The sequence below is a fragment of the Perognathus longimembris genome, chromosome 20 (assembly GCF_023159225.1).
Source record: "Perognathus longimembris pacificus isolate PPM17 chromosome 20, ASM2315922v1, whole genome shotgun sequence".
NCBI classification, from domain to species: Eukaryota; Metazoa; Chordata; class Mammalia; order Rodentia; family Heteromyidae; genus Perognathus; species Perognathus longimembris.
The window spans coordinates 3,885,420-3,907,963 of NC_063180.1; the positions used below are offsets into that span (position 1 = coordinate 3,885,420).

Here is a 22,544-nt window from a genome sequence, read left to right on the forward strand (position 1 = left end):
TAGCTAGCTAGCTATCCATCTATCGATCTATGGATCTTTCTATCTATCTGCCAGTCCTGGGGCTTGAACTCAGGACCTGAGCAATGTCCCTGGCTTCTTTTTGCTCAAGGCTAGCACTTTACAACTTGGGCCACAGCACCACTTTTGGACTTTCCTGTTTATGTGGTGTTGAGGTATCAAATCCAGGGCTTTATGCATGCTAGGCAAGCACTCTACCCCTAAGCCACATTCCCAGCCCAGCCTTTATGTTTTAAAGTTGCTTGATATCTTTGTATGCCTCTAACATAGGAAATGTGGTGAATACATATTTTAATACTTTGAGATTTCCAAATTGTCTTTGAAGATTTTAACAAAAAACATTGACCAATCATAGATAACATTTTGTTGTTATTATTATTACTATTTAAGTTTCAGAGCTTGAACTCTGAGCCTGAACAATAGGATGACAGTCATGAGCCAATGATGCCTGGTTGATTTAAATTTTATGTAAATAAAATTGTATATAGTTTCATGTATTTATTGACCATTTGTAGTTCTTTCTCAGTCTATTTCCTTTTTGTCCTTATGTGTGGAGTAGTGGAAATTGAACCCAGGGCATCAGTGTTTGCTAAACAATTGCTCCAACAAGCTACAAACTTAGCCTCTTTTCCTTGTTATTGTATTTGATGTGAAATTACCAGAAAATAAAACAAAGTGTTTCTGGCACCACAATAGTAATGCATAAAAATAAAAATTGAACAGTGAGGGACAATTTCAATGTCCTTACAATGATGAGAGCAAATGGAACTCTATCTTCACAATGCACTGCAAGGCCTTTGTGAGAGCTCTGAGCTCAGATTTACTCCAACTAAGTTTTATCTAGGTTTTATGAGGACATGAGAAACTTGGTTTGGGAGAGTGGGTAATGCTCCATGGTACTAATTATATTGTAATTGTAGTAAAATGCCAAATTGGTTTCTCAGAAGTTAAACAATGACAGTAGCTTTTATTCTACTTTGGTTTTAATTTAAGCAATGATTTTCCCTGCAAGTTACATTTATGGTCCATAACTCTGTATAAGGACCAATTAATGAGGAATAGTTAAATAGGCAAGCTTAAAACTTTAAGTGCAACTCTAATAGAAAATAAGAGCACACTGATATTAATATTAACTACGCAGGTGGACACTTGCACATTTATAAGGTTAACAAGTTGCTTATCATTGTCATCATTTTATTATCAATTTTTATTAAACATGCAAACCATCACAACTGTATTTAGCAGTGATGGATTTAAGATTATATCTGTGCCTATCCTCTATCATCTATTTATCACCTATCGGTTTATCCACCTCTTTGCCTATCTTCTGTCATCTATTTATCATCTATTGATTTATCCATCTTTCTATGGTATTTGATTAACCTAGAAATTTATTATTAGCCACATGTTTATCTATCTATCTATCTATCTATCTATCTATCTATCTATCTATCTATTTGTCTGTCTGTCTATTATCTATAATCTATATTGAGGTAGATAGGTATGCAGAGATATACATTTTATCCTTGACAAATCCTCTGCCACTGTTTTTTGTTTTTTGTTTTTTGTTTTTTTTTTGGCCAGTCCTGGGCCTTGGATGCAGGGCCTGAGCACCATCCCTGGCTTCTTCCCGCTCAAGGCTAGCACTCTGCCACCTGAGCGACAGTGCCCCTTCTGGCCGTTTTCTATATATGTGGTGCTGGGGAATCGAATCAAGAGCTTCATGTGTAGGAGGCAAGCACTCTTGCCACTAGGCCATATTCCCAGCCTCTGCCACTGTTAATAGAGGGTTGCAGGACAGTGTGAGTGACTTGTATCAGGGGAAAGGACTTATGACAACAGGGACCAACATATCAAGCATTATATGAGCAAGGAATGAGAGAAGGTCTATTAATGACTGTGGGGGAATAGATAAGATACAGAATTGTTGATTAAAATTTGTATGATGAAAACAGTAAGTTACAAGAAATTATCCTAAGTCAAATGTTTCTAAGAATTACCCACAAAAGTTAACAGTTGATAGGGACGTTAAAAAGCATAAATATGTTAAAAAGCATAAATAGGAACTATCCTAGATTTACTGGACATAAGTTTAAACTGGCTAAAGCAGGTTTTAAGCAATGGCAATCTTAAAATACATAAAGAGTGATCAAAGGAATACATGCCAATAATTTTAATACCAACTAGAAAGAAATATAATAGCGATTGACATTCTTTGTGTGTGTGTGTGTGTGTGTGTGTGTGTGTATGTGTGTGTGTGTGTACCAGTACTGGGGTGTGAACCCAGATCTAGGAACTTTCCCTTAGCTATTTCACTCAAGGCTGATGCTCTACCACTTGAACAACCGTTCTACTTCTGGTTTTTGATGGTTAATTAGATATTAAAATATAAGACACTTTACTGCCTTGTCTGGCTTTCAACTGCAATCCTCAGGTCTCAGATTCCTGAGAAGCTAGGATTAGAGCCATTGCTACTAAGGTATTATTAACTAACATTCTTAAGTATTAAAATCAAGTTCTGGGGCTGGGAATATGACCTAGTGGCAAGAGTGCTTTCTTCATATACATGAAGCCCTGGGTTTTATCCCTCAGCACCACATATATACAAAAAGGACAGAAGTAGTGCTGTGGCTCAAGTGGCAGAGTGCTAGCTTTGAGCAAAAAAGAAACCAAGGACAGTGCTCAGGCCCTGAGTTCAAGCCCCAGGACTGGCAAGAAAAAAAAAAATAGACTCATAAAATCAAGTTCTCCCCTAGTGTATAAAGGCATAGAAACTGAAAACAATACTTGACACAAAGAAATTAATGATATTTATAAAGCTGAATATGCATCTATAAATTAATTTTGTGTAAACAAAGCATGGTACAATGTGATTCTTTCTGATGGAACAGTAAAAATACATTGTGCATATATATCACATTTTCTTACCCATTCATCCACTGAGGGGCATGTAGGTTGATTCTATATTGTGGCTATGGTACAATGAATATGGTTGTGCTGGTGGTTTTAGTGTGTACCATCCTTATGGAAATAGGAAGACTTGAAAAAATTATATTAAGCAAAGTTAGCCAGAATATGAGAAACACAGGTTGTATGGTTTCACTCATTTGTGGTAGCTAGAATGTCCCTATAAATCTCCAAGTAAACAGACTGGATTGTTAAAAAATACACTGGGATATAACAAATTATACAGGTCTGTAGGCACAGTGATACAAAGGAAGATATTCTTAGGATAAAAACACAAAGGAGCAATACCCATGTGCATTTAATCATGTAAATTAATATTTATTGAAATGAACTCCAAGAAATGAAAACAAGAGGGCTTTTTTATTTGTTTGTTTTATTTTTTAGGTAATGTTTTTGTTTCCCTTTCCTTTGGTCTTGATTATTTATTAGTCTTCAGGATGGTAAAAGGAGACCACAGAAATGGCTCGACAAAGGATGAACAAAAGCAGCAGTGGTACTCACTGACACTATGTTGAAAATGAACTATACAACTTGTGTGTAGAGACAGTAGGGAAAAACTGACAGAGAGCAAGGGAAGGGGTGACATTTTTCAAAAAGAAATGCAGTCTTTCTTTATCTAATTTATATAACTAAAACTCTTGTACACATTACCTTTATAATAACAAAATTACATGGAAAAAAGTTTGTTTTACCAATGACTTGGGGAAAAATATTGAGATTTAAGCAAATATCTCTGTATCTTATCTGAGTATATTGGAAACCATGTATACTGGTAAACAGTGGTATATAGAGTTAAAAAATACAAACAACTACAAAAGCAATGCTTGCAAAACTGTTTGGTGTAAATGAACTGAACAACTCATGGAGGAAAGGGAAAGGGGGAGGGGAAGGGGGGAGTAAGGGACGAGGTAACAAACAGTACAAGAAATGTATCCAATACCTAATCTATGAAACTGTAACCTCTCTGTACATCAGTTTGATAATAAAAATTTGAAAAAAAAAAGAAAAATCTTAATTCATTAGAAAAGCTAAATCAGGGGCTGGGAATATGGCCTAGTGGCAAGAGTGCTTGCCTCCTACACATGAAGCTCTTGGTTCCATTCCCTAGCACCACATATATGGAAAACGGCCAGAAGGGGCGCTGTGGCTCAGGTGGCAGAGTGCTAGCCTTGAGTGGGAAGAAGCCAGGGATGGTGCTCAGGCCCTGAGTCCAAGGTCCAGGCCTGGCCAAAAAAAAAAAAAGAAAAGAAAAGCTAAATCATAGTTCAACAAAATAAACAACAAAAAATAAGGGTACTTGTAAGAGGTGGAGTGAGGTTAAAAGTAGAGGGACTAGGTAACAAAGAGAAGAAATGAGAATTGAGTTCAAATTTTAATGTACATCTTACAAAATTTTTAAAAATAAGGAAAGCAGTAAATTGGGTGGGTTAGACGAGACTACTGAAAGGGGTGACATTAGTCAATATGCATTGTATTCATAAACTGCTTTGTTGAATGACATACTTAAAGATAATACACACACACACACATACACACACACACACACACACATATCCCACAAGCTGCTTGATCTCCTCAATTTCTTTAAGCCTGTAGTTAATGGTCTCCTCTCTATACAGGATATTTCACTGAACATTGAACAATTTGGCCTGAGTCATTCCCTCTAAATGTTATGGATATGCCACAGTATACTTGTGCATTTCCTACTGATGGATTTACAGATATTCCCAATTTTCTATAGGACAAAATATTTAAATAAGTAACAATATATGTTCTTCATCTGCCTCTATATGCACAGGAATCAAACGCTGTCCATTATCATTGATATCTAGAAGTAATACTTGGAGCCATATATATAAAAACACTACTATATATAAATATTTTCCTTCAGTGTCTGATATTTCAACTTTGGCAGTTCATTTATGTGTTTAAAGAGATTGGTAGATCTCTTCCAGAGCCTACATTCAAACAGTTGCCCCACTGAACTTATAATAGATAAGTAGATTAGATACTTATAAAGCATTTCTAACTCCTTTTCTGTTTAATCATGTAGCAGAGGGAAGATGGAAGAAAGGAGTTTGAAGAGTAAGACCTGAGTCAGTATCTGGAAAGGCCACAAAAGAATCTGAGTTCAGGGGCTGGGGATATGGCCTAGTGGCAAGAGTGCTTGTATTGTACACATGAGGCCCTGGGTTCAATTCCCCAGCACCACATATACAGAAAATGGCCAGAAATGGCGCTGTGGCTCAAGTGGCAGAGTGCTAGCAAAAAGAAGCCAGGGACAGTGCTCAGGCCCTGAGTCCAAGCCCCAGGACTGGCCAAAAAAAAAAAAAAAAGAATCTGAGTTCAAAAGATAGGGATTGGGCTGGGGATCTGGCTCAGCGGAAGAGCACCTTGCCTGGATAGTGCAAGACCCCGAGTTTGGTCCTCAGCTCTGGAAAAAACAAAACAGAAAACTGTAAAAGATCAAAAGATAGGGATTGTGTCACTGAAAAGGAAGATAGAAGGATACCGCTGCGTTTGAAGTTTGCTTTGGTCTGGCTCCAGAGTGCCAGGCATTGAGTGTTGTTGTAATCTGTGGGATCCACTGGCAGTAAAAGAGGGCTCTTTCACCTGGAGGTCATTGCTATGGAAATAATAGACAAGCAAATTACTTTTATTCTAGTAAAGTTGACCCCATGCTTTGCAGTCCAATTCCGATGGATGAAAAACTGAAAACAAACAGCAGTCTATCTCAAAAAGTGGAGAAACTCAGCATAGAACCCAATAGTATTTACAGGCAGCATAGGGGCTTTCGCCAGCAGCTTGTCCAAAACACTTCTCTTAAACATCATTTCTCTTTCCCATTGAAGCTGATGAATTCTCTCAGTATTTGTATTCTTCTCTGCCTCTCATTACTAGACTTCTTCCTCATCTTCCCACTCTCTGTCCCGATACTGGGCTCATTTCTACAGCCCAAGAGCACCCTAGACCTTCACAGTCAGGACTCCTGGAATTGTTTTCTACTTTTCTTAAGGGATTCCTTTCTTATTACAATGCCAGCTCTCCACCTGAGGGGGACTGAAAGTTCCAGCAATGTAATTCTTGGATGTAGGGGCTGTCTTTTTCATTGGAGGATACTGCTAAGACTGCACATTGGACGCCAATAGCAATTCACCAGCTGTATCAACTAGAAATAGCACCAGGTATCAACAAATGTCTGCCCAGGGACAATGAGTTAAGAACCACTTTCTTTTCCTGAACACATTTTTTTTTTCCTGCAGGATATTGGTAATTGTAATATGAAGTAAACACTGTATGTCAGGATGAATGTTGAAACGATATCTAACCAAGACATGAGAGTTCAGATGCAATATGAATCCTGCATCTAAGTAATGCCATTTTGTCTTTACCACCATCTTGGTGTCTTATTTGATAATGGGTACTTTCCAAGAACTCCAGAGGTGATTTTTTGAACTGAAGCTGTGCTATGGTTTGTTAAGCACTGTAGAGGCGATATAGGTCATTCTGAGAACCACAGACATATCATGGATTATTAGACTCTGGGAAAACCCTTCACCTGGTTTTTAAATTCCTACCCCTGATTATTTCCCTAGATAAACTCTTTAACCTCTAGCAACCTCTACCTGCTCCCCTTAGTTAACCCAAACCTGATTTGTTTTGCTTCTGTAAACACCCTTTGCTAATCTCCATACTATGTAACATCTGCCTTGACATAGTTTTTGCCTTTATAAACTTTGTGTTACCTATATTTAAGATTGCTAGTTTGTGGGGAGGAGGGCATGAGTCTCCTTGCAGTTACTGGCTTTCTAATAAAGACTTTTAATTTGACCTCTCAAAGTAGGCTTCACAGTATGACACTGATTAAATCCCCATATAACATAGAGAGGCCTCCAGAATGAATATCAGAAATGTCAACATATGCGGGTGGAAAAACATTTCCCAGGTTAGGATGCACCATGTACCTGTTGATACAAGAGAATGAAACATCGGGGCAATTATGAAGTAGTTCAGCAGGGAAGTAATGAATGACAATACCAGAATAAGGAGCAAAAAGAAGATGGAGGCCACCCACAGCAGCTATGAGAAATCTAACATTCTCCTCAGGCCAACAGTGAGCTCCTGAAGACTTTCAAGCACACAAATCATTTTATTTATGGAAAAGAGTTTCTGATAGCTTTGTGGAAATTGAATAATAGGCAATCAAAGATGAAGAAAATTAGAAGAATTTATGCATCCTAAATAACATTTATGTAATGTTTGTGACATGTAGTATCATTCTATTTCTATTTCACAATTTGGTGACCATAGTTAGTAATATTGAATATTTAAAAATTGCTCAGTGAAAAACCTTTAATATTACATCTACAAAATGGTCTTTGAGAAGATGAATATGTTAATTATTTTGAGTTAATTATTATGGACATGGGTCCAAACATCCCATTATGCCCCAAAGAAACATAAATATTTCACATAAATTTATTTTTAAAAAAGATTGTCCGGGCTGGGGATATGGCCTAGTGGCAAGAGTGCCTGCCTCATATACATGAGGCCCTGGGTTCGATTCCCCAGCACCACATATACAGAAAATGGCCAGAAGTGGCGCTGTGGCTCAAGTGGCAGCCTTGAGCAAAAAGAAGCCAGGGACAGTACTCAGGCCCTGAGTCCAAGCCCCAGGACTGGCCAAAAAAAAAAAAAAAAAGATTGTCCTACAGCATGTTGGTCATAAAGTAAATAAATCAGTTAAGTACTGGTAAATCACTTCTAATGTCAATGATAGGTCTTCATTGTAAGCATTGCTCTTAATGTTTATTTTTCTATAAATACATTAAGGTGTTGGAGCTGGAGAATTTAATTATTTAATTTACAGCTGTTAGACCTTTCTTTGGAGCCCCAGCTGCTTTAAGTAGAACAATCAATTGAGTCACTGGCCAGAATGCTCTCAAGGAGCATGGCTGTTCTGAGCCTTCTACCGATGCCTTGAAGAAGTTTCATGGTGACCACAGCTGCCTGCTACAGATGGCCCTTCCCTATCCATAAATTTCTCAAACAGGTTGCATCTGGGCTTTTTGCTGTCATAAGCATTGCTAGATTTTAAGAATCCATTTTCCCCTAAGCCAGCTAGGGAGCACTTTACCTGTTGGCCAGCCAAACACCTCTAATTCCTGCAAATCTTGCCATTCATTTGCATCCTGGACTGTGATTGTTGCAGGTTTTACTCTTCATTTGCATGAAAAACGTACATGATTTGTGTAAACAGTCTGTCATATATCCTAATTATCAGCAGTTTGTTCCACTCACTTTCTCAAGTCAGCAAGTGGAAACCCTGTTGTGTGCTACCTGGTGTCCAATGTTAGGACCATGAAAAGGCTTCTCATGAGTAGTCTTTTCCTATTGCTTTTGGTCTTTATCATTAGTCTAGAAGCTTAGAAGGTGGTGGAAGATGTAGAGTAGGGACAGGGAAAGAAAGGCTGAAGGGATCCAGACAGTTACTAGGCTCTGAGACCAGGGGTGGTGGAGACAATAAAGAATGGGAAGTATTGAAAGTGAAAACCTGTGGGAACCAGTCACTCGAAGAGTTCTACAGAACTGTTACCCCTTAAAAATGAAAGGTACTGGGCTGGGGATATAGCCTAGTGGCAAGAGAGCCTGCCTCGGATGCACGAGGCCCTAGGTTCGATTCCCCAGCACCACATATACAGAAAACGGCCAGAAGCGGCGCTGTGGCTCAAGTGGCAGAGTGCTAGCCTTGAGCGGGAAGAAGCCAGGGACAGTGCTCAGGCCCTGAGTCCAAGGCCCAGGACTGGCCAAAAAAAAAAAAAAAAAAAAAATGAAAGCTACTAACACCCACACCTGAAAACCACAAGGGCTAGTCCGTGTAGTCCCCCAACCTGAGGACCACTCAGGAGCCATACATTAGCAGGCACTGCCTGTTGCTGCCTGTTGCTATTTACTGTTACTTCTCAATGCTTCTAGAAAGGGTGATTGAATACAATTGCTGCCAAGCACTGGGCTGCTGGTGTTTAAAACTCAGAGTAGTAAACCTTCACCTGAGACATAAGACATTGGCTTCTAAAGCTTGGGATATTAGACACCTATTTCTCAGGGCTTAGAATTGCAAACCCTGCTATGCTAGTCCAATTCATAAAATTGGAAACCTCAACCGTCCAGGATTGGTAAGAGAAAATCTTCCCTTCACCCACTCATCATTTCTATCCAGGCACAGCAAAATGACTCCAGCAAACTGAGGTTTAAAAATGTAAGCTTTAGAAATTTATAAAGGAAAATGCCATTGTGAGATTACAGGAAGAAGAGTAAACATATTCATGAGCTTTTAATAATAATTCTCACTATATTTTATGAAAATTCCAATTTCATTATTAACTCAATCTCTAAATTATGAAGTCCACTAAAGCTAAGAATTTGGACTTTGTTCTTAGTTTATGTTCTCTGGAAGTCTAATATAACATCAGGCCCACAAATATACCCTATGCTTTGAGGTTTCCAATGATATCTCTAGCATGGATAACCTTGATTAATTCCAAACTAAACAGCCACTCAACATATCCATCTAGCTATCTATTACCTAATGATTACTTAATACTACCTCCCAGCAATCTATGGAAAATTTATACTATTTTTATATACCATTGTTATACCATGTCTAAATATATACACAGGATGACATTAATCCCAATGTCTCCTTTCAATGAGTCACAAGGTAAGTTCTCATTTTTATAATCCATTTTAACTCAGGGAGTGCTATCTATTTTGATTTTCAGTTAAACATGACTTATAAAACTAGCCTTATAGCATACTATTACAAGAATCACTGTATTTGACGCTTTATGCCTCAGAGCTACTTATTACTAAAATGCAGCAACACTATTACTTCCCAAATGTGTTGGCCTTAACCTAATCTTCAAGTCCTAATAGGCACATGTCCATAGGCATGCTATTAACTGAAAGCACTTACTCATAGAGATCTACCAGTTAGAATGAAACAAGAAATCTGGAGGAAAAAAAGCATGTAATATTAATAGTCTATGTTCTATTTCAAATTCTTCTGCCATAGACATATACATGTTTCAAAAATGTAGATGTAAAAGTGATATCATATTCTTCCCTTTGTAAACTTATTCTGTATAATGGTACATCATGAATAGACTAACACATTCTTAGTCTAGCATACTATTTCAAACCTTATGTGGTCAAATTTATGTGAGTATGAAAAACTTAGGTCCCATATTTCTTGTTATTTTTGTATTTGAAGTAGAAATAGTGCCTTATGATCTCTGTAATCTGTACCCAATCCTTTAGATTCAATAATAAAATGTAACATCAACTAGTATATCTTTTAAAGAAAGAGGGAATTTATAGTGGATAGTGAATCATCTCAGATCATCAAAAGATGGGATACCCCTAGAACTTAAAAATGAACTTCTTCTATGTACAAAGTCCAAATAACAGTTACTTTATTAAGAACATACTTTCTTTTAGATAGCACTTGTTTGCCCCAGTTCCTTGGATTCAGGAGTTGGAATCAGAGCCAGAGACCACTTATCTGTTGTTTGATCTCCCTTTTACCACACCTTGTCAAGAATCTTGGTAACAGAAAAGATTTGGGGATGATAGGATGCTTAATGCAAATGCTCTATTTCTCTCAAGGATCATACAGACTCCTTTCTCAAATGTTGAAAATGAGACTTATCTCTCATGATAGGATCCAGTGTTCTTATAAGAAGGCTTTGGAAAACTTCCTTCTCCCTGGCTCTGACCCAGGATACCACCTTCACCAGAACCTGACCAAGCTAGCACCCAGAGCCTGGGCTTCCAGCCTCTAGCTAAGTGAGAAATTGTTTTGTTTAAGCCATCAAATCCATACCATCCTGAACTACTACAATATTCTCTTATTTCATGAAATACAACACACATTCCTTTAAGAGCATAAAAATGGCATATCTATCTAGGACTCTTCATTCTGAGCTATAGACGGGAGGAGTGAATGGTTCATGGAGATGTGTGTAAGAAATTCCTAAATAAGGAACATTTAGTAATTGGAAACAGTGTGTCTTACTTTCCTTTATGGCAAAACAATCATTAAGTAAACAAAAATCAGCTCATGTTCTTGTTTTAGATTAAGACAATGAAAAACAAAGGAAAATAAAAAGAGAAGAGAAGAAGGCAATCTCAGTTCATTTGCTCCAGTATGAGTTGCTAGAAGAGCCACACTGAAGCCACTTTGTTTTGCTTTCACTTAGGAGATCCTTCTTGGCTGGAATTTGTACAATGTACTTGGCTTCTCCTCAGCCTTTTGGAGGGAGGGCTACTCTTTCCACACATCTCAGCAAAACAACTATTTAGCTGCAGGGGTCTGTCTCTGGCTTGCCTGATTTTACCTAATCCTTATTCCTTCCCCCCTTTAAATGTGTTGTATCTTTTGGCAGTACTGAGATGTCTTATTAACTAAGCTTGCTCATTATTCTGGTAGTCTATCATTAGCATCTTACCTCCAGCCAGTACGTCAGTATGGCAAAGAAACAAAATGCAAAGAAACAAAACCACCTCTAAGCAGGTTGGAAGGGAGATTCTCACAACAAGAGGTGGCTTCCTTTGGCTCACAAACACAAAGGAACTCCTTACTGGGAATGTGTTCCCAAGGGCCTATTAGTGTGCTAATGAGGCACCTGAGTAACCATGCTGAGGCTGTTTTCCACCGGTCAGAGACATTAATTCTCCAACAGATGGTGTGCTCTAATTCTCCAAGTGTTCTTTGCTATATTCCAGTATTTTTGTATTTAAGTAGCTCTGAATTATTTCTTTTTGAGGTTTTTTTTAAAGATTTTTTTTTGGCTTGATCTAGTCTGTTGATGAATTTCTTTAGTGTTTTTTTCTTTTTTCAGTGAATGTCCTCTAACTCTTTTTGTGTTATTCTTCCTTCATATTACCTATTTTTAATATTATCTCTCTTGACATTCTCTTGTCCTTAGCAAGTATCTATGAAAATTACTTTAAGTTCTGTCTTAAGTGAATCATTGGCTTCTGGAGTCTAATGTTTCTATGTTTGCAACCTTTTTACCTGTTTCTGCACCACCTTCCACTCTCTGTGTTGGTGTTTACATTTTAAACAAAGCAAGTACCTCTCCCAGTTATCATGGATTGACCTTCCCTAGAACCTGTGAGAGTCAAGACTAATGAGAGAAAATGTTAGTTATGTTGGTATTCATAAAGAAATGGAGGTTCTATGCACATGTGCTAATTACTTCCATTCCAAGAGGGAGCTAAGTGCTAAGATTTTTTTCATCAACTTCTCTGGGCTGAGGGGGAAGAGAGATTACTGGGAAGCAAATTATGGAAGCAACTTCCATTATTTCTAGGTAACTAGATTTTGCCAGCCACATGAGAGTTCAAATCAGTGGGAACCCCTTTAGGGCATGGAATCCTAGGCACACAAACCAGCCCCTTCCTCCCACTAGTTGGAACTAAAATACTAGGGACTGTCTTCCTAATCCCATAGTTCCTCCCTGGGGAAGGTCTCTAATCAGTTTCCCTGTTGGTTTGCTGTGTCAGGTTACAGGTTCTCCTGAGGTGCTGTCTTTTCAAATAGCTTGTGACTGAATTGTTGTTGAAACTGTATTCATCTGGAGCTTCCTAGTCTAACATCTTGTTGTGATTCTGTTCTCTGACATTTTTATACCTTCAATAGGTAATTTTTATGATTGGATCTACATAACAAATGTCATAAAGTTATAATAAGCTATTTGACATGGATAGCAAGTTAACTGTGAGTACAACACAACCTATGCAACTCTTACTGATCACTCCTTTCATTCTCATTTTATTTTATTGATACTTTATCTCATTTTTCCATTAACATACTTTGGTAGTTATTGCTAGGTTGTTTTTTTTTTTTTTTTAATACTTTTACCATTGAAATTATTTAATAGAATTTAAAGTGATTGGTGCAATATCATTACAATATTTCAGGATGCTGTTTACCTATTACCAGAGAGTTTTATCTTTTTGTGTGCTTTTGTGTTGCTGTCTCTAAACTTTGCATTTCAACTTGAGGGATTGTTTGGCATTTCTGATAAGGCATGTTCTACCCATTGTGAACTTCTCTAGCTTTTGTTTATTTGAACCTTTTGGTTCTTTATTATTGGGGGAATGATTTGCTAGATACGTTGGGTTACAGTGCAGTTTCATATTTTCATCATCTTTGTGAATATATCTTTTCATTTTTATCCTGGAATTTTAATGCAACTGCTGAAAAATAAACTTCAAGGAATTTAAGTCAGCCACTTTAGTTTTCAAGAGTCTATTTTGATTTTGACTTCTGGCAGTTTAAAAATAATGTAACTAGATTTATCTTGGTTAGACTTTCTTGGACCTCATTAATTCCATGTTAATTTTTCCCTCACATTTGAAAATTTCTTGGCCAAATATCTTCTCTGTTTTTAGAATTTCTTTACTGAATATATTAGCGCATTGAATGCTGTTTTATTAGTCGTTGGGGTTTCTTCACTTTTCTTCATTGTTCTTTCTGTTTTATTGAGTCAATGATTTTAAATAATTTGTCTAACTTTATTTCTTTGCTAAAGATTACTGCTTAATCCCCATTGTAAAGTTTTCAATTTAGTGATTCTATTCTCACCCTCACAATTCCTGTTTTGTTCTCTATTATAGTTTCTATCTCTGTTGGTACCTCTCTTCATTTGTTGGAATATATTGTAGTCCATTGATCTTCCTAAATATGATTACTTTGAATTCTTTATCAGGAAATTGTACATATTTTTAATTTAAATTTTATTGTAAAGTTAAAGTACAGAAGAGTTTCAGTTACACTTGTCAGGTAATGAACATATTTCTTTTTGAATAGTGTTACTTCCTCCCTCATTGTCTCCTACGCTTTCCCCTCCCAACCTCTTGACCCCTCACATTGTAATGTTCACTTCCAACATAGTGTCTAGTGAGTAGCACTGCTAAATTTGTTCATCGTTTGTCATACCCTTTCTATGCTTTCCTTTCCCCTCCCCAAATCAGATAAACATATACAAGATAAAGGGTATAGAAATCAAAAACAGTAACAAAAGGCAATATACCAAAGGGGGGGAGAGAATAAAGAAATAACTTCAAACAGTACAATAAAAAAAATCACCTCTTGTTTCCATTTCTTGCATGATCATATGCACATAAATATTGAGCCATTATGATCTTCTCCTAAGAATATCCCCCTGTATTTTCACTGTGCAAATGCTCAGAGTGCTGTTTAATTAATCGTGTCCAAGTGTAACTATTTGGTTTTTTACTACCCATTAGAAATTGTTAAGTCTCTGTCTCTTTAAAGAATGATTCATACAGTTATAGTTTGATCTTCTTGTTGTTCTTGTTGTTGTTAGTATTTTGTCATTTCAAAAACTATCCACGAGGGGCTGGGGATATGGCCTAGTGGCAAGAGTGCCTGCCTCATATACATGAGGCCCTGGGTTCGATTCCCCAGCACCACATATACAGAAAATGGCCAGAAGTGGCACTGTGGCTCAAGTGGCAGAGTGCTAGCCTTGAGCAAAAAGAAGCCAGGGACAGTGCTCAGGCCCTGAGTTCATGGCCTAGGACTGGCCAAAAAAAAAAAAAAAAAACTATCCACGAGGAGGATCGAGAGAAGATGGCGGAGGAGCAACAGCACCCTAGCGGAGCTCCCTCCAACAGCGCAGTTTTCCCACCCCAGAGAAACTTTTACCGCTAGATAGACAGCTCAAAAAAGTTCTAAGAGGGGGCTGGGGATATGGCCTAGTGGCAAGAGAGCTTGCCTTGTATACATGAGGCCCTGGGTTTGATTCCCCAGCACCACATATACAGAAAACGGCCAGAAGTGGCGCTATGGCTCAAGTGGCAGAGTGCTAGTCTTGAGCAAAAAGGAAGCCAGGGACAGTGCTCAGGCCCTGAGTCCAAGGCCCAGGACTGGCCAAAAAAAAAAAAAAAGTTCTAAGAGTACAGGGATTCAGGCCAGGAAGGAAAAATAAACTTAGCTGGTCTGAAAACACAGATTTGAGCTCCGGGCGGAGTCTCAGCACCACACCAGTACAGGCACCTGCACCACGCTGGGCACCCCACACAGCTCAACGGAGACCAGGAAGAAATTCTCCAGATGGCAGCGTACAGACAGATCCCAGGCTGAACACGGACAGGCTGAAATCGCAGAGACAGTGTTAGTACTCCCATGAAAGAAAGTCTCACTCGCGTCCAAAGAGCAGATCCTCCCCAACCATGAGAGCAAAGCGCCATCTTTGACACTGGCAAAGGGTCAGACCAGACTGGAGCTAAAGCCCACCTGAGAAAAGCAAGGATAAAGCAGCCATCTTTGAGAAGGGCAAGAGGGACCAATTAGCGAGAGCCAGCTCCGCCCAGGAGAACACCTCCTGCCCAGGTGGGAGGCGTGTCCTGGGCCCCAGCTCGGCTAGAGGTGCCCGCCCTGCCTGCCGGAATTTCTTAATTAAAAAGCTAAAGCGGCGAGCAGCTATCAGTGGCACAGAATAGCCAAACGGGAGAACAAACTTTCCGAGTCAGATAAATGGTCCGATTTAGAAGCCCAATTCCCAGCCCGAAATAGAGCAGAATTCCATAACCAGCTCTGCCCAGAAGGCCGCCCTGCCCAGGAGGGAGGAAACTCCCCAAGGCAAATGACTCTCAGCCCCGTAAACCAGGCCAGAGGCGCCCCGCCCTGCTGAGTTTGAAGCCTGTTCAAAGCCAGGCGTTAAAGGCAGCGGCCCCACAGCAGATGGGAGGAGCCACGGCTCCCGAGGCCACTCACATCCCCACCTACAGAGCATACCCAAGTCTTACCTGCAAGCTATGGGAACCACAGAGACCAAGGATTGCACCAACAGGGGAGGAGGGTCAGAACAGATCCACCCCTGCAAACTGAAGGCACGTCAAACCAGCCAAGTGGCAGAATAGACTGCAGACCATCGCAAGGAAACCAGAGACTGTAGCAAGCCCATCCAAACAAGGAAGACTTTTTCTTTCTTTTTTTCTTTTCTTTTTGTTTGTTTTGTCTCAAAAGTTTTTTAAGCTTTCATTTTTATTTTTATTTTTTTTCATATATTTTCTTTTCTGAAACATCATTGGTTTGTTTTTGTTTCCCATATTCAACTGTTGGTTCTATCACTATTTTTTTGTTGTTGATGTTGTTGATCATTTTTTTCTTCTTTCTTTTTCAGTTTTTTGTTTTTTTGTTTTTCCTTTTTATTTTATTTTTGTTTTAAATAACTTTTCTCGGTTATGTGCATCTGTGTTCCAGTATTCTCTTTTTAGTTCTATGTACTCTCCTTCATTAAAAATTACTTTCCCATGAATAACATCTCCACTCCTTACTGCTAACTCTCTACTGTCTATCATTTTAACTTTGTTGGTTCTACTGATCCTACTCTCCTCCACATTTCCACGTCACTGAAGCTAAACCAAAATCAACACCCCCCCCCCATACATTTTACTCTAGTTTCCTTATTACCTCTAACTTACCCTCCTGACTTACTACTAGGTCCTCCAGATCCCATTGACTCCTGGTTATTGGATAGAGGGTATCCCCGCTTAATTCGAGTGAAACAAAGGAGTTCATAAAGAAAGCCAGTCCAAAAGGAACTTAATATAAGAACAAGAATTGCTCATAGGGTTGTAACAGTAAATAAGTAACTACTAAATACAGAGGTCAGGATTGGTTGTTATATTGAAATTGTATTCTTTAGGAATACCAAATCTAATTTTATACACAGGTATAAAAGGTATGTGTATTTAATTGTGAACTTCTAAGATTTACACAACAGTGCTTGGTAAGGTCTGCTTTGGGTCTTAAATGGTGCTCACAGGTGCTGGTAGACTAGCATTCCCAATCCAAATGGGCAGAAGTTACACAAGAAAGATGGCAAACAATGAAGTCTTATCCCCTGCTCAAAACAAGCAAGAAGCAGAGCAGCCAATCAAAGACATAGAAGAGAATCCCCAAAATGCTCTACAAAGTCTACTGATAAACATGATAAATGAAAAGTTTGAATCTCTTCAGTCACTTATTCTAGAGCGTGAGGAGGCAAAGCAAAAATTAATGGAGAATTTCATGGCATCCACAAATAGAAAGATAAATGAACTTCAAGAGACAAATGAAAAGATAGCTACCAGCTTAAAGATTTGAGAGACAACACTCAAAACCAAATTAATGAAGTTAATGAAGTAAAGAAGTCCATACAGGACCTAAGAAATGACATGGAAATTATCAGGAAAGACCAGTCAGAAGGAAAAGAGATTCGAAATCAAGTAGCTAGCCTACAGTCCTGACTAATTGAAGCAGAGGATCGAATCTCAGGAGCTGAAGATTCCCTAGAATCTATGGAGAAAGATAAAAAATCAGTACAAATCCAGTCCAATCAACAAAACAGAGCTAAGTGAAATGAACTCCAAGTTATGGAAACAATTGTTATTTCAGAGTTGTAACTACTTTCAACGACCCATGTGTATCTGTAGCTTCTATTATTGACGATGTTCTCTTATCACCTTCCAGTGGTTGTACCTACACTATCTCTGTAATCTTATCTGAGTATATTGGAAACTGTGTACACTGGTATTAGAACTAGGAAATTGAAAGGGAATACCAAAATTGAGAGACACAGGGTAAAAAAAAAAGACAAACAACTACAAAAGCAATACTTACAAAACTGTTTGGTGTAAGTGAACTGAACACCGCATGGGGGGAAAGGGAAAGGGGGAGGAGGGAGGGGGGTATGAGGGACGAGGTAACAAACAGTACAAGTAATGTATCCAAAGCCTAATGTATGAAACTTTAACCTCTCAGTTTGATAATAAAAATTTGGGGAAAAAAAAAACACAAAAAACTATCCACGTCTCCAAGGCAGCAAGTTTCACCAGTTGTCTCAGGAAGGAATTTCGTGGGCCCCTCAAATCATTTGTGGAAGTATATAATTTTCTAAGTTTGTATGTTATACACTTTCTCAATTAGAAATATTTATAGGTTTCTTTTTGCAAAATTGCAGTTATTGCTCTTTATGGTGTCTTTCTGTAGCACAAGAAGTTCTCTGCTAATACAAGCTACTGAGCTATCCTTTGTTCTCCAGAATATGCTGGTTTTTCATAAGTACTCGGAGCCAAGTGAAACAGATACTAGTCCTTGCGAAAATTCCACTGAAAACCAGAACACCGGATATATATTGTACTTTTCTTCCTGTGATATAATGATTCAAGTCATCATTCCCTTTTGATTGTAGCAATTTGTTCAAGCTTCAGATCAACCTTGCTAAGGGTAAAATCAAGAATTTTTCTTACTCATCTCAATGAAGCCATTAATGGTTCATTAGTATTCTTGTGGAGTATTAAGTCTGGGCCTCCTTATTTTTGTTGCTGACTTACTACTTTGACACTTCAGACTTTTAAAACATTATTTATTGCTATAAAATAATACATTCTCATTGGAGATAGTTTATCACGCATAAGAAATGTACAGAGAACAACCCATAATTTCTCTTTGTATTGCTCTTTAATATTTTTCTATTCAGTATTTTTTCTATGAATTTTATAACGAAGTTGCCTTCCTGTGCAAACAAGTTCTACTTTACATTATATCCAATACATTCTTCAAAAATGATAAAATATTCATAGAATACTTGAATTTTCATAATATTCAGCCATATGAATATTTCATAATTTATTTGAGTATTTCCTAATGTTGACTTTGATATTTTCTTTGTTTCTAGTGTCAGTAGAAGAGCAGTGGCTATCCTTGATGTCAGTGGAAGAGGATAGAGTTTAATTATAATCTGTCAGTTACCAATCTTATGGCTTCAAATAATTTTGCTTATGCACTGTATCTCAATCCTCACCTGTCAGATCAATAATACTTGATAGTAAAAATTAAATGAATAGATATACATACATATGTGTGTATATGTGGCATGTGTATGTATACACACACATATATTCAGAGCATTGGTTTAAATTATAAATGTGTCTGTCCATTGATGATGGTTTGCTAAGAAAATACTATTATTTTGTTTGCCACAGAGTCTTTTGCTTACTCACAATTCTACCTCTTTGGCTTATTGTTTCATAAAGTTATTCTTCACTGGCAAGGCCAGGTGGAAATTTAGACAAGACTCGGCCAGGCAAAAGAGTAAAAGAGTGTTATGGTGACACATGACTATTATCTCAGCTATAGCAGAAAAACTAAAATAGGAGGGTTGAGGTATCGGATATCCTCAGCAGATACAGAGAGAGAGAGAGAGAGAGAGAGAGAGAGAGAGAGAGAGAGAGAGAGAAAGAGAGAGGAGTTAGAGCATATCTTAAACAGAGCAAGCTGGGCCGGCATGTCTCAAGTGCAAATATAAAGCCCTGAGTTCAAACCTTAGTACTGCTTCCACTCAAAAGGAAAAAAAAGTAAACATTATCTATGATACCATGGCTTGATTAAAGAAATATTGATATGTATTGTGTGCAATAAAAATGCTAAATTGAACAGATCTCAGTTATAAATAGAGGTATCTTCTCCCTTTTGTACTATCTTTGCATCAACTCTCCTTGTCTATATTTATTTCTCAAATATCAGAGACACTTGCTTTGTGGTCTCTGTTCAAAAACATAAGGCAGAAAAGTAAAGTTTACTTTCAGAAAAGAAAAAAAAATCTAGCCTAGCTGGGAATGTGGCCTAGAGGGTTTTTTCTATGTTGTATATGATGGGAAGTAATTCATGTTTCCTATACTTCAAAGTATGTAATCTTGCCAGTTTCCCAAAGAGAGGCTTGGCAATAAATGCTCCTGTCTGAGTGATTGTGATTGAGAAGAATGAAAACTTACTGTTCCAGCACCATTCATAACATGACAGCTTATAACTGCTGACTTAGGCACAATGGTAATTAAAAAACAGTTTAGACATTTTAGATTTAATGAATAGGATACTAAGAACTTTAGAAAAAAACGATATGATGAATTTTTCCTGTAAGTATTTATAAAATAATTCAGATACTGACTTAAATAAAAATATCAATTAAGAGAACCAAACTCAAAAAAACAGCCTCAAAAGTTCAACTGTGGTGGTTCACATATAAAATTCCATCTATTCAGTAGTGAGATTGGGGGTAACTTGGGAGGTGTAGGTAGGAAGATTTTGATTCTGGACTCACTTTAGATAAAAAAAAAAATACCATACATTAAAGATGTTAAACAGAAAATGTTGATGGAGGACAAGGAAAACAATCTGGAGCCCTCTGGCATCTCTGTTTACAATGAAAAGTGAACTTGGCATCTATCATCCACAGCTTTTGGAAATTTCTCTTGACTATTTTTATTAGCATGCATTAATGAATGGTACAAGAAGAGTTTGATTGTGATCTATCTATACATGTCTACAATATCTCCCATCAACCTCACTTCACTTATCACTTTCTTCCATCCCACTTCCTCCCTCTTAAAGCAATTACAATAGCATTATTTTAGTATTTTACATGTGTAAGCCAACCACTATGACCATATTTATTCTCATTCACCCTCTTCATTAGCACTCTCAGGCCCTCTCCCTTGTACCCATACAACCTACTTTACTTTTCTGTTATTCATTTTTTAATGTGTACCAAAGTATTTAAGAGGTGCATATATTCTATTTGATTCAGAATAACCCTTTCTATTGCTTTCACTTTTCCTGTATCAAATCCCCCTACAGCCTTCATTGAGAGTCTTTATGCCATACTCCTACACAGGTGCAGTGTATTTTGACATGTTTTACCCTCCATTTCTTAGCCAATTTAACTCCAAATCACGAGGGTAAAATACCTGCATTTAGTATCACCATAACATTAACTAAATACAACACACTACATTCCATAATGAAAAGTTGCAATAGGTTAGGTACGGTACATTTTAAAAACTCAGTGCAGGTTGAATAAATGGGAAAATCTTCTGAATAGCTGCTCTTATCAAAATCTAAAATAGATAACACATGGTTTTAGTATAGCAAATAAATTTCATTTATCTACCCTTTAAAATAGTGTCCACACTTATGTAATCTGGTTTCCCACCTTCTTGATCATAGTAATTTTGGATAGGCTTCATGCTCTCAGCCCATAATCCAACTCATATCTATTTGTGTAGAAGTGACTCAGTGACCATCTTCTCTATCTAACATGACTCTAAAGCAATTTCCTTATCCCCTTGTACTGCTTCTTAAGTGGCTTCCCAGAACTCTTGACCTCTTATCTTACTCCTTATTTTAGCATTTTCACTTTGAATTCTCATTTGCCTTGCTATTTATGTATTTTTCTGGGTATAGTATTGAGCCGAACAGTGATTTAGTTTTGGTAAAAAAATTCTTTAGAAGGGTCAATAATGAGCATGTTTGAAGACAATTGAAGTTATTGAACCTGAGGGCAAAAAATGAAAAGAAATAAAGATAAGAAAGCAGGATGTCAGTGACTTAGGAGAGTATCACAAGAAAAAAAAGGAGAAAAGAAAGAAAGCTTATTTAAACATTGATAGATGACAAATTTCCCAAATTTGAAGGTAGACGTCAATTTACAAGTTTCAGATTCTTAGTAAATTTCGAGTAGGTTGAACCTGAAGAAAGCAGTACAAGGCATTATAATAAAATACTACATACTCTGGCATTTTTACTCAGGCTGACCCTCTATGTCTTTAACTATACCTCCACTTCTGATTTTTTGCTAGTTAATTGGAGATCTGGAGTCTGGATTTGCCTGCTCCAGCTGGCTTAAAACCAGGATCCTAGATGTCAGCCTCCTATGTAGCTAAAATTACAGGTTTGAGACACTGGTTCCTGCATGTGGAGATGATTTTAACTGTTGTTTATTTGTTACATTTTCTAGAGGAAAAATTGATAGGTAATATATTCATAACTTCTGCGGTTTGCTTATTTAATTTGGATACATGCAAAAATCAATTGTAGTTCTGATTCCATTCTTATGTTTGAAGCTGGATGCTGTTGTGCACAACTGTAATCCCACCCCCTGAGACTGAGACAAGGAAGATTGGAGTTCAAAGCCAGCTCAGGGAGCTGAGACTTAATCTCTTATTAACTAGCAAAAAGATGGGTCGGAAATGATAGAGCACCAGCCAAGTGAGAATGTGCAGCTGAGTTCAAGCCCTAATACTGGTATTTAAAAAAAGCAAAAGAAGAAATAATAAATTTGATAGGCATTGGAAAAATTTTAGCTTTTTATTGAGAAAATTGTAACTTTTTATTGGTAGAATGGACCTAATTCTGAGAAACCCTGTTATCTGTCTTACTGTTTACGATAAAATAAAAACTCAAGTATATGCAGACAAAAAAAATTTAAAAAAATAAAATAATTTAAGGCCAAAAAATGAAGGTAAAGTCTTACAAATAATAAGACAAAAAAAAAAACAACTGATCCTTAATGAATGCTCAAAAGGAGAATCAATGCTTTTCTCAGAAAATCATAAAAACATATGTGAATATATATAATATGTTTAGAGAAAATAGCAATATAACAAGCTGTCCCTTCATAATTACATCCAGTAAATGTGTT

The 22,544-nt window shown here is 37.5% G+C and overlaps 1 long non-coding RNA gene across 1 annotated transcript; it reads right to left on the minus strand.

The window, feature by feature from the left end:
* Nucleotides 1–3,464: 3,464 nt before the first annotated feature.
* LOC125339056 lies at nt 3,465–21,043 on the minus strand. Its single transcript, XR_007208388.1, has 3 exons — nt 21,034–21,043; nt 19,596–19,600; nt 3,465–3,595 (listed from the first exon to the last, which is right to left on the minus strand). It is a non-coding gene; the product is annotated as an uncharacterized LOC125339056 (long non-coding RNA).
* Nucleotides 21,044–22,544: the final 1,501 nt, after the last annotated feature.